Here is a 13,988-nt window from a genome sequence, read left to right on the forward strand (position 1 = left end):
CTAGGAAAAGGCGCAAAGCTGCACAGAGAAACCCTGTCTTGAAAAACCAAAAAAAAAAAAAAAAAAAAAAAAACTCTAAAGGATACATGGAAAGCCTTTAAAATTTTTTAAAGGTAGGCAATAGAGATATATTTCTAATTAACTCCCACTCAGTCCCCTTCATTTTCCACCAGAAAATAAGAAACAAATCCAAACAATCTAAAACTAAATAAAACAAATGAATTTCAAGATAACAGAAACTAATTCACTGTGATTGAAATACAGCTGATGTAAAAGATAATGATAAGTGTGTTCCTGGATGATTGAAAAAAAGATGTAATTGAGTAACTGTGAATCTGTGAAGCTTTGTACTATGCATGTCCATTGTTTCTCATGCTGTGCAATATCAGAACACTAGAGTGCAGTTCCATGTTCTGATATATTTTCACTTAATACTATTATTTCACAGCAATTTCTTGATGTCACTATCCTATAATTTACTTAGTCAGTTACCACAGCCAACAAGTTCCTTCACACTCTCCAGCCAAGGTAACTTAAGCCTTCTTCGTATTTTCCTTTTACTCATACTTAGAAAGTTATTTTATTATCAGCCATGATCAAAATGCACTTCTGTTAGCTCTAGTCCAAATAAAGGTGGACTAAAGATGTCTGCCATCTCCCCTAGCAAGCATCAGAACCTAGCTGCTGTGGCTTCCCTGCCCTGAGAGCAGCTGGCACCAGCCCTGATCCCTCCACTCTCCTCTGAAGGAAGCAGCACTGATTTCCCCTGTGACCTTGTGGGTTCCACAGAGGTCTCAACTCTACATAGCAGGGGCAGGTCTCACTTTCTTGGAGATTTCTTCAACAGTGTCCAGATCGTAGTTCAACTGAAAGGTTAGGAATAGGGGTAGTTTTCTTTGAAGAAGATAAATGAATAAATCCTTCAGACTGGAAAGGGATGTTGCAATCCGCAAACTGCCAGGAACACGAAATAGTTTATAAGATGGGAAGAACGACACTGGTCAGAGTCATTTCAATTTGACTCAAGTGACGCAACCCTGAGTGTCTTGCACTGTGCTCTCTCTGGGGGAGAGAAAGGCTGCAAAAGTGAAGCCTCCTCCCATTGGTTTTCCTGGCTCGTGTGATTGAAGGGTTCATTCTTGTATACACTTCCCTACACTGAAAAACAAAGGTCTGCTGTGCTCAGCTGTTCTTCTTACATGTCTTCATAGGTGGATGATCCAAGGTTAACCCTTCATGTCCAGCATACTTACTTTGGGTCACTGAGAATCACATTTCTTTGAATAAAGGTAATTTATTAAAGGAAAAGTGTGAGCCACCCAGACACCTCCTCTCTTCCTCTAAAGGTGGAGTTGGCAGGAGGAGAATTCAGCAGGTTCCATTGCCATGAAGAATAGAATGTGTTTCCTGGATAGAGGATCATCACTGATGCAGGTACTTTTAGTTTAAGCACTTATTAAAGCATTTACTAATTTTTCATTAGTTCCTAAGCCAGAAGATTGTTTAAGCAGTATCTTGCAGAGTTTGCTTTCAATTAATAGAAAGGAATTTGTCATTGCCTGCTGCTCTATGGACTATAGTGAAGCTGTTCTTCCTTAGGTGACTGAGTTAATGAATCCATAGTGTTTCTACGTTATTTATTGATAAAGATAATAGGTAGTGGGCCTATTTAATGACAATATGGAAACCTTGAAAATGAGAAATTCTGAACTTGTAGTCAGACCAAGGACCTGAAATAACTTTACCCTACTGGCTATTCTGTTGAGGAAATTGGGGAGTCTATGCTGTGTTGTAATTCTGAGACATTGTTTTGTGTTGTGGGAGCCTCCTAATCTACAAGAAGGATTATTGACTACAGAATGTTGATCTACATTGCTAAATTTTGCTTTTATCTATGTATTATTGTTCCTATGCCCAAGTTCTACCCTTTTAAAATTAGAAATATGTGACTCACCCTTTATTTTACAGGATTCTATAATTACATTTAGGATACATAGGACTTTTAAAGGGACTTTGGATTTCTATATAGTGTTGAAAAATTTAAAGAATGTGGGATTTTAAAACATGGAACTATGTCTTATACTGTTTTCGCATGAACCCCTGGGGAACAATGAAGGGAAATTAGGATTGAAAAGAAATGCTTTCAAGGGAGAGGGGCCAGAATAAAATGGTGTAAAGGTGTAAAGTGGAATACTGGAACAATATGGTTAAGTGCAGTTGGAGAATGTGGGGGCAGAAGAGTGGAGGGAATTTGTAATTAGAATTACAATTCTAATGACCTTTCAAAAAGTCATCTGGAAAATTGTTCCTGTATATACTTCATAAAATATAAACATGTTCATATATAAAAAGTGTTTAATGGACTTATAATCCATTTAAAATGAGTAACAATGAACCTAGTAGATACCAGAAGCTAACAAATGAAAATCCTAGTGTCAATAAAATGTTACTTCCTTTGGAGTTGTTGATCAGTGAGATCCCATTACATACCCTCTCAAACACACACAGGCACACACAGACACACAGACACAGACACACACACACACACACACACACACACACACACACACCACATTCTACAAGCTATTGCCAATGCTCTTGATTTCTTTCCAACTCGATAAAGACATCACATATTTAAGTCACAGAACATGGAGACATCAGCTGGTACTGACCATGGAGATACATTCCCACTGACTAGTTTTTATAGTGCTGGGAGGTGCTTTTCATTTACCAGCAAAGAAAAGTAGTCACCAATCTTACCCTTCTTCTCAGGAATCCTTGAAGAAGAGGGGGAAGAAAAAATTAAGAGCCAGAGGTGGTGAATGACTACAGGGACACAGAGTTTCCCAAACACAGCTGGGCAGTTGCACATATAAACTCAATGTCATTGTAGAACTTCATAAGACTTGTGCAAATTTAAGCCAAACAAAATTTCAGCATGAAGTAAAGGGAGATGGACACAAATTCCCATAACCAGCAAAGGAATATTCGTCATTTGATGGCTACTGGGAGAGGGAGAATCATTGTTATTAAGGGCATGGCCCATGGTTGGCTGATCACAAACTGTACTTGATAGGGTTTAAAAAGAAAAGGAGATACAAAGTTGGGTGGGAAGGGAAGGGAGTGTGAATCTGGAGGGAGTTGTGGGAGGGGGTGAATATGGGCAACGTACACTGCATGAAATTCTCAAAGAACTAACAAAATGAGAAAGAAACAAAATACAGTTCTTCTAAAATGAAAAATGCAAACTTGCCTAGGCACACATATGCTTCAAAATAAAGACCTGATTTTTAAAAAAAAAAATCATGAAAGAGGAAGTTCATAACATGGTTGAGGGACAGACGAAAGAGAACATACAGTCTGTTGATGTAAGATAGACACATCCCACAGTGAAATGGCGGGAGCAGAAGCAGAACAGAAACCTGCTGGTAACCAGCCCATAATGAAGGACCTATTCAGTCCAGTGACAACTTCTGTCAATTCTGTCACAATTAAACCTGTGATTTAAGATATGCTCCCTAGGTTGTTAATAAAACATTCCTTAACAGTGGAAAAATCCAAAATTAGTTAAAACTAAAGACAATCCTGTTTATCTGCATTAGTGGAGCTTTAACAGAACTGGAGGCAAAAACTGTTACCAAATACCAAATATGATAAACCTTCTCATCCTAGAAGGATATAATAGTTTTAATTATGGATTTAGCTACTAGTGATTGTGCCTGCTATTTGTTATTATTATGTTTCTTCACAGCTCTGTAAAATCATGGAATATATTTTCACACAAGTACACACATCCACACACAGACATACATCATATATATTCAGTGTCTGTGAGAGCACACAAGTCTGTGAATTTGAAAATAATCAGAATGAGAACCAACAGTTTTGTGGTAAATACAACAGTGTATCAATCACTGAATTACTAAGGTGAATTACTAGATCTATAAAAGATCTAGAACTTTGAGCAATATAACTGGTAAACTTAGCAAGATGGGTCTAATACTTGTACAATACTGAAATCAACATTTAAGTTATGAAGTTCAAGTACACATGGAGTACTATACAAGGGGACACAGGCAACCTTTAAAATGTTCTAAAAATAGACAAAAGAAATATGTTTCTATTTAAATCTCTTTTAATCCATACATCTTATGACCAAAAACCAAAACAAATAAAATATAACCAAGCAAAAGGGGTAAGCTCCAAAATGACAAAAAGTTTCCCCCAGTGACTAATTACTATTTTTACTACCTTGTGTGAAGGGGAGAATAAGAAATATTAAATATGCCTATGAAAACAGTATGTATTTGAATAGCAGTGGTTCTGAATCTTAGAAAAATTTTAATACACACATCTGTTGACTTTCATGCTGTGTACTATTAGGATTTTATAAGATAATTCATCTCCATGTGCAGATGCATTTACACTCAATATTACTTTACGGTAACTTTCTTATCACTACCTTGTGCTTTATGCAGTCATGTTCCACAGCCACCAGGATTCCATGTACTCTCCAGCCAAGATAACTAAAGCCTTCTTCTCACTTTCTGTTTACTCATACCTACACTTAGAATGTTTATTTTACAATCTCCAGTTAATCAAAATGCATCTTTTCTTGTCCCAATCCCCAGAGATGAAGAAACAAAGATGTCGGCTATCATCTTGAATGAAGTATTAGACTCCAGCTGCATGGTTTCAGTGCCCTTATTGCAGCTGGAACCATCCTTGCTTCCCCCCTCCCCACTAAAGAAACCACTAGTGATCCCTGTGTTCTTGTGAATTTCACAGAGCTATCTGCTCTTTATATAAGAGAGGCAGCACTTACCTTCTGGAAATGTCTCAGTAATGTCCGGATTGTAGATCCTCAGCAGGGCAGGAAATAGGGCTTGTCTATTTCATGTAGGAAGAAAAATCTCTCAAAAGTACACAGCAAAGTGTTGAAATCTCATTAAATGTTGAGAATATGTATTATTTACAGAATAACAGGGAAGACAAGGGAGCTGTTTGCAGTAAGTTCCCAACTTCAGCAGTGCTAGCTGTCCAACCCCTTGCTGTCTCCTTGGGGAGAGTTGTGATGAAATCAGACTTTGCCCAGCAGTGTTCAGAGCTTTCGATTTCCCCAGCTTCTAAACCAGAACAGTTCATTTCCTGTTACTAATGTAGTTTCAAGGAAAAAAAAATAACCACAAAAATAGAATTTCTCTTTACTCAGTTATTTTTCTTACAAATATAAGTAGGCACAAATCCCAGCACTGAGCCTTTATATCCAACAGATTCATACGTGGGCCACTGGGAATGTTACACTCATTTTAATGAAGATGAATTCATCAAGAGATAAAAGTGAGTCACTCAGCTATTTCAACCTCCTTTCTTGTCAGATCCTGTTCCTCAAACTTGGTTGAACATTTCCTGGATAGGGAAAGATCTGTGATGAATCACTTTTGTTTAAGCACTTTCCAAAGCATTCATTAATTTATTGATGGTCCCCAGGCCATGAATTTCCAGAGCATAAATTTACAAGAAACATGTAAGTCCAAATTCAGCTAAATAGGAAGTAATTTGCCGTTACTTGCTGTGTGTATTACAGCTAAGCTGTCTTCTTTCAGAGATTAAGATAATGATCCCTTAGGCATCTTTTATGAAAAAACACAATAGATCATGGGCTATCTCTATAAAACTGAACTGAACTTTCTATATAGCACTGACAATATCGAAGCCTTGAAAAATTCTGAACTTTTGGTAGCTTCAGAACCTAGAACAATGGTTTTCTGCCACTGGAGAGTTTCTCTCCGGTTCCCGCCATGTCCCGGCAGTCCCGCAGCCCACTTATAAAATAAACATACAGACTCTTATATTATTTAAACTGTTTGGCCTCATGGCTCGGGCTTCTTGCTAACTGTTCTTATATGTTAAATTAATCCATTTCTATTATTCTATAAGTTGCCATGTGGCTCGTGGTAACCAGTACCTTACATCTCACTTGTCATGGCAGCGGCTGGCAGTGACTCTCAGACTCAGCCTTCCACTTCCCAGAATTCTCCTCTCTACTTGTCCCGCCTATACTTCCTGCATGGCTATTGGCCAATCAGTGTTTTATTTATTAACCAATCAGAGCAACACATTTAACATACAGAACATCCCATAGCAGTTTTCTGACTGATTTTTCCTGTTAAGGACAGTGGACGTTGTCTGCACTATTGGTTACACCAAGGCAGGGAACAAATGACACCAATCAGTGGAGGCTAGTTTGAGAGCTTTAAAGGTGATCCACAAACAGGGTAATGCCATGGATTTCAGTAATAGTAATGGTAATAATCAACAGTAATGCCATCATGTGGCAGGGGTCCACTGATTTGCCTAGATAGATGACATGAATGTATGTTTTCCAAGGGCTGGTGTTTGGCAGTTCTTGTCTCCTTCTGTATGCAACAATCAGGAGACTGGGAAACCTTTCATCTTTCTTAAGTTCTTTCATATTTTAATGTTTTCATTGTGGAAACATTTCCCTTCCTTGGTTACTTTCATTCCAAGACAATGTAATTTCTAGGCTGTTGTTTTGTTTGTTTGTTTGTTTTTCAAGACAGGGTTTCTCTGTGTAGCTTTGCCCCTTTTCTGGAACTCATTCTGTAACCCAGGCTGGCCTCAAACTCACAGAGATCAGCCTGCCTCTGCCTCCTGCGTGCTGGGATTAAAGGAGTGTGCCACCACTGCCCAGCAGACTGTTTTGAATATGATTTTTTTTCCTTGATTTTATTCTTGATATGTTTGTCATTTTTATATAGGAAATCAACTAATTTTTTGTGTTACATTTGTATCCTTATATTTGCTGAATATGTTTATCAACTGTAGGAGATTTCTGGTGATGTCTTCAGGGTATTTAATATAGAATATCATATCATCTGAAAATAATGATGCTTTAAGTTCTTTGTTTTCCTTTTATTGAAAATAGTTTTTGTCCCCACTAATTTTATTTTGTTTTATGACCAGTTTTATTTGTTGTACTTTAGGTCCCTGGACTATCTAATCTCTGGTTCTCTGTTACCCAAGCTGTGTCAGATATGGGTTCCAATTTGTGGAGTGGGCCTTAATTCAAATCAGATATTGGTTGGTTACTCCCAAAAGCTTTGTGTCACCATAGCATTAGTTTATCTTGCAGGGAGGGCACAACTGTAGATCATAGGGCTTGTGGATGTTTTGGTGTTTATGTCTCCCTTTGGTAGTGTGCAGAGCACCTTCCTGTACCATAAATGCTCAAATGTCAGGGTGAAGATTCTATGTAGGCATCAGAATGACTTCTTCATGCTCAATGAGTTGTGTAGGTGTTGCCTTCAGCAATGGGATCTTGTTGTCACTTTGTGGAGAGCAACTTATCTTGATAACACACTACATTGTTTAGAGATGGGACCCCTTTGGTCAACAAATCAATTAGATGTAACCCAGTCTCAGCACTGGAAGTTTTGTTTGGTGATAAGTGATGGCCAATTGGGACTCTGTCTCTCTCATTATTTAGAGATTGCAGTTATATCACTTTCTTATATGTATATATTTTAGAAATTTTCTACTGTTTAGGTTTCCATACTATAGCATGAACAGGTCCTGCACAGGTCTGCACCAGGTTCTCTGCACATATTTTAGATCTTCCTGTTTATGGTTGTTGAAGAATTCCTGAGTGCACTAATGACTGAATCTCTGATTCTTGTGCCTTCTCCTGGGTTCTTTTCCTTCTGTTGACTTATCTTGTCTGACTTTAATGTGATAATTTTTGTTTTATCTTATCATATTTTACTTTTTATATTTTAAAAAAGGATGAAAATTCTGAAAATAGGTATTTTTCACATTATATATTCCTATTACAGCCATCCCTACTTCTCCAATTCCTTCCTAGCCATCCAAATCGATCCCCTCATTTTGTGTCTAGTCAGAATACAAACAGGCATCTAAGGAATCATAATAAAATAAAAAGCAATACATTCGAAGGTTTTGGGAATGTCAGATGCTTTCAGTGTGGAGAAACTTTGGATGACTCTCCAGGCTGCCAGCTGTCTCTCCCAATAGTTGCTTGCATCATTCTCTGATTTCTCAGGGTAATATTATATCCTTCCATGGTCTTTGATATATTTGAAGACTAGATAGTTATAATTTCCTTAGTTGTGATAAAAGATAAGTTACATATAAATGCTTAGACTCACAAATATAGGGTAGATAGGTTATCTTCTTTAATTTTGCCAAATATAAATAGACTAGATATTATAACTATAATTCTTGCTTGATAATTGTTTTGCTATATGTAATTTTACTATGTTATAGGTAAAACCTTACTTTTTGAAAAGAAGGAAAGGGGAAGTATTCTGTGAATGTGTTGCTATGATTGATTGATAAATAAAACATTGATTGGCCAGTAGCCAGGCAGGAAGTATCACATAGGCAGGATAAGCTGAGAAGAGAATTCTGGGAAGTGGAAGCCTGAGTCAGGAGATGCTACCAGCCACCACCATGAGAAGCAAGATGTACAGTACTGGTAAGCCACAAGCCATGTGGCAACTTATAGATTAATAGAAATGGGTTAATTTAAGGTATAAGAACAAGATAGCAAGAAGCCTGCAGGAGCCAGGTAGACACAGGAAAAGTCCAGCTACACTATGACAAAATAACCAAAAAAGAAAATGTAAAAGAAACACATACAGACACTGAGACACACACATTCTCTCACACAGGAATCCCCTAAAAAACCTAAACCAAAATCCATAATGTATACAAAAAGGACCTGTAAGACAAAAAGAAAAAAAGTCCCTGACTTAAAAATATGAGACAAAAATATCCAATGATCGTGTTGAGTTTGTTTTGTGTTGGCCATTTACTACTGAGCATGGGCACTACCCTTAAGAGTGGTTTGTTTCTCCCTTGGAGAAAACTAATTATTCATTTGTAAATGCCTATCAATTGTGGATAGCTTCTGGGACAGGAATGGGGGAACTTGTCCACTTCTTTAAACTCTATGATCCCACCTGGTACAGACCCATCCTGGCCCTGTGCCTGCTGCCAGAGTCTCTCTAAGTTCATATGTGTGCCAGTCTTGTGTCTAGAAGGCCTTGTATTCTTGGTGTCCTCCATACTCTCTGGCTCTTACACTCTTTCCACCTCCTCTTCTGCAGGGTTCCCTGAGCCCTGAAGGGAGAGACTTGATGGAGACATCCCATTGATGGTTGAGTGTTTCAAGGCCTCTCACATGTGCGTATTGTCTGGTTGTGGGTATTTGTGCCTACCTGCTGCAGGAGGAAGCATCTCTGATAATGTCTGAGCAAAGAACTGATCTATGGGTACAGCAGAATGTGTTTGGAGTTATTCACTTGGCACATCCCTTTTGCCGAAGTGTAGTATTTGGTTTTCTCATAGTTTGCTGGCCGATCTTGTCTATGGTTCATGGCCAGCCGAGCAGCATTTGATATGGTTCTAGCTCATAGATTTGACCTTAACTCAAATCATATATTGGTTCCTTACCTCCACAAGTTTTGTGCCAGAGTTATAGTAGCGTATCTTGCAGGCAGACCACTTTTGGAAATGGACTGGTTTATAGGCGGGCTGGTGTTTATCTTTCTACTTTGGTATTGTGTGCAGAGTATATTCCAGTACCTTGAATATTATTAGTAAACTGAGGTGAAGGATCAAGGTAGTTAATTCTCTATTTCTCTGTGTTTAGTGAGTTGTGTAGGTGTTTTCTTCAGCAACAAGACTTTACTGTCAGTTTGTGGGGAGCCATCAATATTATTGACAATAACCTGGGTCCTTTTTGGGTTCCTTTGTGATCCCTTTAGCCAGAAACTCAAATAGATACAGCCCATTCTCAGTACTTCATTTGGTAATGAGCATTGTTCAGTTGGGGTGCTGTCTCCTTCATTATTTGGTGATTTCATTTACATTACATTCCTATTTGTATACACTGAAGAAAGCTTCAACTGTATTAAGTTTCTCTATGACCCCTCTAATGGCCCTTAGTTTTCACTGTCCATCCATGTAGTCCATTCTTTGCTCCTCTCTACCTTCCTTTGCTCTGTTTGATTTTCCCATTCCTTTTGCCCCCTCCTTGTCCATCCATAACTATTTATTCTACTCAGCCTTCCTAGGGAGATGCATCCATCCTCCCTAGTCCCTTACTCTCTAACTAACCTCTGCGGTTATATGGATTGTAACTTGCTTATCATTGGCTTAAGAGCTGACATTCACATTCACATATAAGTGAACACATACAATATTTTTCTTTCGGGGTCTGAGTTACCTCCATTTGCCTGTGAATTTCATGATTTCATTTTTTAACAGTTGAGTAACATTCCACTGGGTAAATGTACCACGTTTTCTTTATCCATTAATCCATTGATGGACTTCCAATTTCTGGCTATTATGAATAGAGCAGCAATGAACATGGTTAAGCAACTGTCTCTGTGGTAGAATGAAACTTCCTTTATATACCCACGATTGATATAGCTCATTCCTGTTGATTTTTCTCTGTTCCACTAACCTGATGCCTTCATATTTATAGCAGTTATTTATTTACACTAGTCTTGATAACTAGTACAACTGGCATTTTCTATGTAATCTTTCCATTTTCTTTAGGTATATTTGCTCTTGGTCCTTTATACCAGTTTGTGAGTTATACAATAATTCCTCCAACAAACAATAGAGTTTTTCTTTAAAATTTTTTTTTTATTTTTCCGTTAATTGTGGAGTTGTTTTAGATTCACAGCAAATAGAGAGCTAAGAATTGAAGGTTCCAGGTTCTTCCTCCTTATACCATCATAGCTCTTCACTAGTCACATCTTGCACTACAGTGGTGATTTTTCTGTCATCTCTAAAGTTTGAATGGCATTTGCATATTGTGAGAAAAGTCATCTTATTCATGTTATTGATTAATAAAATTCAAAATTTCACATATGTTCTCATTAATGTAAGTCTTATTTTAACCCTCTCAGTAGTAAAAAAAACATTTCTCTGTAATTGCTTTAAAAATCTATTTTGAGCCGGGCGGTGGTGGCGCACGTCTTTAATCCCAGCACTCGGGAGGCAGAAGCAGGCAGATCTCTGTGAGTTCGAGGCCAGCCTGGGCTACAGCGCGAGATCCAGGAAAGGCGCAAAGCTACACAGAGAAACCCTGTCTCGAAAAATCAAAAAAAAAAAAAAATCTATTTTGAACTACTAGTATTTATTTTATGAAATGGAGTGCCTCTCTGTTTTGTGAGTATATATTTCAGATTGTATTGTTTGTTGGTCAGCCTTTTTCTTTAATGATTTTTAAGTCCCTATTGCTTAAGACAACACGACATTAATGGGTCATCATGCATAGAGAAATCAAGCTGGTGTTGATCTGGAAGCTTCATCTTTGCTTGTTAGCTTTCATGGTGCTAGAAGCTGATATGCATGCATGCTGTTAGAGGAGAAAAGTAAACATCCGTTTTATTTAGCTATGAACTCTGAAAGTATCAACCAAAACAAGCCTGGCAATGTATTCCCAGAAGTACAATAGTGGCATTAACATCGTTGAAGTAACCAACCACTTTCTTCTTGGATTTAAGGCTTACTTCACAAGATAGAATCCATGTATATTACTATTATCAGGTACAAGAACCTGGGGATAGACAGGTCATAGACCAAAGGGGAGATGCAACTGTTATTACTCGGCCAAAGTGACATAGTACTAAAGTGACTACTAATGACTTATCATTACTATGGTAATTAACACAAAAATACACAACTGGTCAAGGTATTGAGACTAAGAGAGTGTGCAGGGCTCATGTCTAAATGGAACATCTATAATGCAAACCCTCTTTTCACATGACAGGGATCACTGTAGAAGAGCAGGCTGGTGTGAGGTATCTCTGTAAACACCATGACCAGTAGAGTGTTGATCTAGGAGAGGCAAGATGTAGATTGAATTCAGTACATCTCAGTGGCCCATGTTGTTTCAAACTCAGAGCCTGACATTGGATAGTTTACTTTGGGCATATGAAGCAGGGCACAATTTGGAGAAATTTTCCTAGTGATAATAAACTTAGTCCCATATGTATAACAAAGCTTAAGACATGATTATATTGAAAGTCTGGTCAAGCACAAGTGAAATCTTCTCTAAAGATAGGTTCTATAGATTTGCTTTGGAAGCAAGATCAAGGTAAACAATGTTCATCATAAGGGTTTCAGTGAGGATAATGCTATAGATTGAGATAAACATAAGAGTTTGGGTGAGCTGGTGTCATCTGGCATGCAGATAGCACAGAGGTCACCAGGCTATTAACCATATCCATTTCCAGTGTCTTGGGCAGAAAACAAGTTATATACCTCTTCCTTTGAAGAGACAAAACTGCATGTTTAGCATTCCTAGTTTTCCTCATGCTTGTCTGTGAGCACAAGTACCTACATGCTTCCTAGAGGCTAGAATAGTATAGGAGCAAAAGTGGATGGATGAGAATAGGAAACCACTTTACATATAACAGGGAAGTTGCCCTTATACACATCCAATGGTTGTGAGAAAACCCACAAGACATGTGTAACTCAAGCCAGACAAAAGCCCAGCATGGAGAAAAGAGACTAAGAAAATATTACCCTTAGCTGAGAGAGAGCCATTTTTATTAAGTTGTGGCTTCTGGTAGACTTAATATGCTCCAGTGTATGACAATAGCAAAGAGTATATAGACACACTAATCAGACAGAAATTACTCTTTAATGTAACCTTGGTATGTGAAGGGTATCGATCTCAGAAGAACTGAAGAAGAAGGAAGAGGTGAAACTGATCAAAATTTAAAATGCTATTGCTACATATATTGCAGTTCATTGTACTGGATAATGTTGGAAAATGATTTTTAAAGGCTATTATCTATATGCATGTTTGTAAGGCATGGTAGTGTCAAATATGTTGATTTCCATATCATGACATATTGAAAACTATAATATTTTGTCTATTATTTTGTAAAGACAATCAATTTTTCAGTGTGGTTTTTGCATTTAAAATACAGAGGCACTGCTGTTCAAAAACAATAAATAATCCAGAAAGCTGCTTTTGGACCAAAGTAAGAAGCAAGTAAGTGGAAAAAGGAGAGTTTATTCAAGCTTATTTTTCCAAGAAAAATCATTTTAATGGGACAAATTCTATATTCATAATACTGTAAATCCCATTTCACATCTTAAAAATAAGGAAAAAAATCAGATAACAGGCTAAAAAGAAAAGAACTAAACCACAAACTTTCTAAAGAGAGCAAAACGTACAATCTTATGGTGCTGACTGAGCCTGGAAAAAGCTTCTTAGATAAAATCAGAAAAAAAAAAGTGAACTGCATTTAAAATGCTTCAAGGAGACTGGCAGAAGCTGTACGAGTTGGCACTCCAGCAGCAATGGGTGACTGTTCTCTTTACTCCACAGCCTCACCAGCATGGGCTGTTACTTGTTCCCCTGATCTTAGCTGTTCAGACAGGTTTCAGATGAAATCTCAAAATAGTTTTGATTTGCATTCCCTGATGACTGAGGATGTTGAACATTTCTTTAAGTGTTTCTCAGTCAGTTGAGTGTCCTCTTTTGAATATTCGCTGCTTTGTTCTTCACCCCACTTTCCAATTGGGCTATTTGTTTTCTTGATTTTCTAGATTTTTTGAGTTCTTTATAGATTTGGGATATTAGCCCGCCACCAGCAGTGCAGTTGGCGGGCTTTCCCCATACTGTGGAAAGCTTCTTTGCCTGAATGATGGTATCATTTTTTTTTCTTTTCTTTTTTTTATTAAGAAATTTTCTATTCATTTTACATACCAACTACAGATCCCCTCCCCTCTCTTCTCCCACAACCCAGACTTTCCCCCCATCCTTTTAAAAAAATTTATTATTTCTACACTTGAGAATTTAAAATCAAGTGTTATTTTCATAGCAAAAGAGAACAATAAGAAATTTTGAAAATGAAAATACGTAATCACAAATCAAATACGGAAACTATTAAATGCTTGGATGTACTACTAAA

At 37.6% G+C, this 13,988-nt stretch overlaps 1 protein-coding gene across 2 annotated transcripts in view; it reads right to left on the minus strand.

Moving 5' to 3' along the window:
• The window catches only part of LOC128110016 (interferon-activable protein 204-like), a 47,739-nt gene that overhangs the window by 14,793 nt on the left and 18,958 nt on the right, over positions 1–13,988 (minus strand). Inside the window, exon 1 of one of the 2 annotated variants that reach the window (XM_052737694.1) lies at positions 4,826–5,048. The exons of the other annotated variant lie outside the window; for it this stretch is intronic. The gene's annotated coding sequence lies outside the window, so the exon portion shown is untranslated. Of the gene's footprint in view, positions 1–4,825; positions 5,049–13,988 lie in introns of those variants that run through there. 2 annotated transcript variants of the gene reach the window in all.

Source organism: Peromyscus californicus, unplaced genomic scaffold, assembly GCF_007827085.1.
Source record: "Peromyscus californicus insignis strain IS unplaced genomic scaffold, ASM782708v3 Scaffold_14__1_contigs__length_90479793_seg_2, whole genome shotgun sequence".
In the NCBI taxonomy this organism is placed as follows: domain Eukaryota; kingdom Metazoa; phylum Chordata; class Mammalia; order Rodentia; family Cricetidae; genus Peromyscus; species Peromyscus californicus.